Raw genomic sequence first — 6000 nt, forward strand, 5'->3', positions numbered from 1 at the left:
CTAAATTTAGATAACCAAAAATTTCTTACCAGACTATGGATTTTTATGCAAATTAATTTTTCTCTCTTTCCTCTTTCATCCGCTAAATAACTACATCTTTGATATTTCATACATTTTTGCGTAATTATGTGCATTCTATGCATCCCGTATATTTTTGTATCTCTAAACCATAAATGCCTAAACATTCACAATATATTTGTAACATTGCTTGTATACTCGTATCCAATTTTACAAATCTCCCATCGCCCTGAAACGAAAGCATCAAAGAACGTAAAGATGAACTTTATGAGTCAAAGAAAAGATCCATTACGATGAAAGTGATAAATCGCAATGATTCGATATAAAATCGATGCACAATGAAAAGTGGTGAGCGTCCTCAACTTTTCATTTCCAGAATTCGATGCTGTAAATTTGATATCGCGTTCCATCATCGCAGTGATGCGACCTGACAATGTAAAATGTCAAAAGGGAAATCGTTTCCCCGGTGAAACAACGTAAGAGTGTCGAGCATGAAAACACATTGCCTGTGAGGTTTTCCGTAGGAACGAAAGGGAGGTGCGCCAAGGTTGCAATAGCTAGCGCGGGACGGCGGCAGTCGTCTGGGAATAAGTTATGAACTCTATGCATTTTAAATGACTAAATCTCTGGACTGAACGTACTCTTTGCTGGATTTTTCCACGAGAAATGCATTATTGGCCTGACAATCTCTCTAGGCGGTAGAGCACGTGCTACGTTATCGCGCATCATAGCCCCGCGGTTTTGTCTCTTGAAATCACGTTACGAACCTTTCTTTCGAATAGGATCGCTCCTATTTCCTTCTGCCTCTCGTCTTTCGTCCACCGAGACAAAATTAGTTTTCCTTCCGGTATTGTCTCCGCGGAGACTTGTTCAACTCACACCCTACCAAAGTTCCTGCAGATCCTCGGGAAGACTTTGAAAAACAATGAAACTACATGCGCGCGGAACACTGAAAATCGCGGAATGAACGTGGTACCACGGCGCGCCATCATCTCACATACGCGGAGTTTAATTTCTCTTCTTTAGAGTCGCGAAGTTGGTTCGCCTTGAAAAAAGCAAATCTTTCTCAGGTTTTTATCGTCGAGTATAGAAATTGAACTTGAAAATGGCTCGAAATATAGCTATGGATCTTCGTTGCAAGCGTAGAGAAGAGCTAAGAAATAGTTCAGAATATGAGGAAGATGTGTCGAGTTACAAAATTCAATCCCAGAATATACCAAATAGTCGATGGATCTTTAGATAAAAATTGTCGAATGTTGACAAACGTACTAAACGTTATAAGATGATCTATGAGAATAGATGTACAAGAATTGTAGAGTACCACAAAACTGACTCTTCAATTCGGATAAAGGAGTCATTGTACGTACATAAAGGACTTTTATACCTCAAAATTGCACAATGTACTACTGCGTTGTTCGGAGCCAGCTGTGCTCCTAACAAAACATTGAAATATAAGAACAATCGATCAAAGTTCAGAAATCTCAATTAATAGTTCGTCCAATCTTCGCCATGAAAGCCTCAAACCTCTCACTAAACTCCACGATGATCAATGGTCTCTACAGTAACCAGCGAATTTCAAACACGAAATGTACCAGCGTGAAAGTGAAAACAAATCTGGTAGCTTTGCACGCTGCGAGAACGTCGGTTCGATAAAGTTCTCGCGATATTCGATGGTAAAGTCGTCTGGGTGGGGTCGAAGTGAAGTCAAGGCGATAAAACTGGAAAAGGAAAAGCAAGGGGTGCAACTTGCAGTCATAAGAGCAATGGTGGAATGGAGCAGAGAAGGACAAGTCGGAGAAAAAGGCAGAGATAGTCGGCGCACAAACCGGGCGATTTCTATCGACGGCGGTTCCCTTCGTCAGTTTAAGTCGAATCAATTGGAAAAGTTCGATTTCCCCTCGTTTAGAAGCAACGCGTTCCACGAGATCGCCACAGCTTTCCCCTTTGGTTTAAAGTAGCGATAGATCAGAGAACGTTTCCGCGTGGAAGGCTGCGAAAGCCCGAAACTTCGTCGCTCCGCCGCGGTATCCGGTTCCTGTCCGCTTCCTGCTCCGATCTGTTTTCTTTCTTTCGCTTGGAACCGCGGCCGCTCCAGAAATTTCCACCAACTCGGTCGATTAACTCTTTATGCACGCTAACCTGGCGAAATTTCCTCCAGGGGAAATCATTCGTTTTTCGTGGCCGGACATGAAACGTTTAACAAAAGGAAAACGTGTCGATACGTTGAGTGTGTTAAAATGGCGTGTTGTTGCTGGAAATATAGAGAAGTTGTAACAAGGATAAAATGCGATTGTTAATTTCAAAATGTAAATATATTGAAGTTCATAAGGCAAGATTTGAAAAGATTTTGATATACATATAGTATAAGAGCATTCATGCTAAAACGTGCAAATAAAATCTTTTAGGGATATATTAACGAAATATTTAAGAAAAGGAAAATGTACCTTATATCCTTTTAACACGCGTTAACAATTAGAAGTGCCTCATATAGTATAAAACCTTGCTTTATTTCGCGATATTAGGCTCGGTTTCTTTGGTATTACAAGTAAATAAACAGATAATATACAAAATATTTGAATCTACTTCAATATTTCCAACCAAATAAAGATCATCAATCTCGTATCCGCTCAAAAATGAAGTATTTAGCTATTTCCAATCTATTATACACAATAATAAGAGATTGAATCACGATGTGATTTGTTATTAAGTGGATTTAAAACGATTAAATTTAAGAAGAATTATCATTAAATCAAATTCCATCGAGACTATAGGTTTTATGCGAACATGCGACATAATTGCATGTCATCCATCTTTTCGGACGAAATTTAATAATCTCCATCAACATGTGAGCAGCCCTGGTATTATTATTTCACTTTAACCGCCGGTAACCAAAGTTCGTTTATTCGCTAAATGCGAAATCGGCTTTAAATGGTTTTATTGATCCCTTGGCACCCACGATGCATACGTGATATTACGTTGTAACGAGCTACGTGGGTGCCTTTAATTCTCGACGCAATTAGCTTTCAATTTCCTATATATCTCCAAATATAATCGACACCATTACCATCCTACGGTGGACACTATGGAAAAGTCGGTTGTTCGTTTAATTCCATGGATGAGTGACGTACATAACGCAACTCTATCTCATCACGTTAATTAATAATTCATAAGCCGTATACTTTCAATTTATTTATTACAACATTTCTAAATAAATTCTACGAAAAACTAGATGAAACTCTAGTTTTGTAAAATTAAATGAAAATTATGCACAATTATTACAATTTTGTGCAGATCAACTTGAACAACCACGATTCACATTAATTATTAAATAAGAATTAAATTATAAACTACATATTCTTACAATTAACTCATTGTTATTCACTTAAATAAATAGAAGAAATTTTCTTTTCCATAATGTCATTGGTAATTGTCCATATAGTAATCACAAAATTAAATAAATAAACGTAATACTATGTCATTAAATATATCATCGTTTACAATTTATATTTTACTACATTGCATCTTACTCCAATCGAAAACCTACATTCAAGGCAAATATCGAAACCTCAAAAATTTCTCATTTCGTACACCCTTCCCACAACTTCCGAAATAATCTCACCCTACGTCTCCTCACCATCGATACCAAAACTTCCCTCCACTTCTTTCCAAACCAAACATTTTTTCGATCTTCCTAATAGGTGTCACTCTTTCACGGAAAACTCTTCGAACGACCATCGCAACGATTTCCGCGATAAAGTCGTTCGATCGCTTCCCTGTACCCTCCGCTACTTCGTGTTGTCGCGTGAGTGATTTGTGCCTCTCGAGGTGGCGCCTGACAAAACAAGTCGTTACGCGAATGTCGGCCCGGCTGACCCGTGCCGGCCACTATCTACTGTCACTGACGGCACTCGTAAAAGGGCGACGTTTATCTCGTCGCTCGCTGCTGCCAGTCGTCAAAAAGTTCAACTCGTTTCTCTCTTATCCCTGGCGGTCCGTCGTTAAGCCACCCTCTTCATTCCCACTCTTCGGCTCGGAGTATTTTCGCTACGAGGCGTAGCAAATCGCCGTGCAGAGAGCTCTTTGTCTCTCAACGAGAACACGAGAAAGAGAAAAAGAGAGGAAGAGCGTACGCAAACTTTCGTCACGGAACGAGGTTTTTCCTCGGCGCGTGAAACTAAGCGCTGGATAGTACAGGAGAAGGTTGAACGCGTCGGCAACTTTTCCCCGGGAATACTTTCTCACCGGAGAGGTTCCCGAGGAATTTTCGACGGACACGCCATCGTCGCGGACACGTCGAGAGGAACGTCCTCCCGTAAACTTCGCCGGGATGCAGCGCTGAGAGACCGTGCAGTTATCCGCGAGCAAAGTAAAAAGTTCACCCCCGGGGTAATTACATTGTAGTGGCGGTTCTGTTTAAGTTACCCGCACCTTTTTCCGCTTCCGTCCGCGAAACTGCCAGTCTCGTGACGATTCTCGGGCCAACGAGAAACTTCCGACGGATTTTCGTGCCTCGTTTTGGACTCGCCTCGATACGAGCACCCTCTGCACGACGCGGCATTTCGAAGTTTGATGACCGAGACTGGAACAACTCACGATGGGGAGTCCTGAGGAATTTGGGGTAGTGTAATAAGCTTGGAAGAAAGTTTAAATAAGCGTGATAAGGCTTGTTTTCTTAAGGCTATGAGGCACGCTGAGGTGGAGGAATCTGTGGAACGTGGAGATAGAATATATTGCTGTTTATTGAACGATTGTCGGGGCATTCTTAATCTTGAAGGGATGGGTACTTGTTGATGATTGGATTTTAATCTTCGTTATATTTGTAGCAACATTCGACGACAGAACTTTTCAGCGGCTTCGCGACACAAAGCATAATGTCATCAAAGCGTAAGGCCGACATGCCTAATGTACCATCGATATTCCTACGGTCGTTCCGCCGAATATTCGGAAGAATGCGTACGCGGCAACGGCCGCGGACGCCTAACGAACGCGTGTACAGTGAGGATATCGAGGAGCGACAAAAGAAAAGAATCTGTCCAAAGATTCGTTCGGTTTTGAACAGAGAAGTGCGAAGGATCAAGTGTAACAGCAAACATAGTCGAGTCGACGATAATCATTTTTTAGTAGGATATGCTTGTAATCATTCTTATAGAGCTTATTATTTTCTCCCAAAAATATGAATTTATAAATACTCTATCTGAAATATGTAGGCATAAATAGTTTATTTCGATTCTAAATTACTTTACCCTATTTCCAAAAGCTTTTCAATTGTGCGCTTAAAGAACAACGAAACCCATTAGCTCCATTCATTGACACTCCGAACGTGATCATCTTCTTACGTTTCTACACGTATTTCCCCGCGAAAATCAGGAAAAATTTCACAAGCTATCTATTCCATTAACTTGGTGCGACCTTCGAATAAAATCGATGACAATGAACGAGAAACGATTCGTGAGAGCAGCCAGACGAATTCGTCCGGCCTTCCGGTATGAAAAATTCTCCGACGTCGGTTCACAGTTCGTTTAACAAATTCCACGGGACCAGGCGCGGCCGGTTTCACCAGGAGTGTTCTCAATAATTCAGAAATCGGCGCCGGTTAAAGACAGTCGAGAGTGGCTGCCATTCTACTGGACGGATAGAAAGGGTGGGCCGATCTTCTTTCATTAAATCCCGTACAATTCACGCCGGCCGCTTTGTTTAAAGTACAATGGCCATCGACTCGGTGCAGCCGGTGGGCGTGGATACACGACACGGCCGAGGATCGAGTTGGCTCCGGTCGAAGCCTTGAGAATTGCACGGAGGCTCCTTGGAGATGTAGGGGACACTTCCAAAGGGAATTGGAGAACGGTGATAAGGCAGAGCGCTGGAACAATGCCGGCTCGAATTCGCTGTCTTCTCGGATTGGGGTGAGATATGTTCGCACGACGATTCACCATCCAGTTTTGTACATGCTTCCATCTGTCGCGTTTCGACGACATGGGATGG

The sequence above is a fragment of the Bombus affinis genome, chromosome 4 (assembly GCF_024516045.1).
Source record: "Bombus affinis isolate iyBomAffi1 chromosome 4, iyBomAffi1.2, whole genome shotgun sequence".
In the NCBI taxonomy this organism is placed as follows: domain Eukaryota; kingdom Metazoa; phylum Arthropoda; class Insecta; order Hymenoptera; family Apidae; genus Bombus; species Bombus affinis.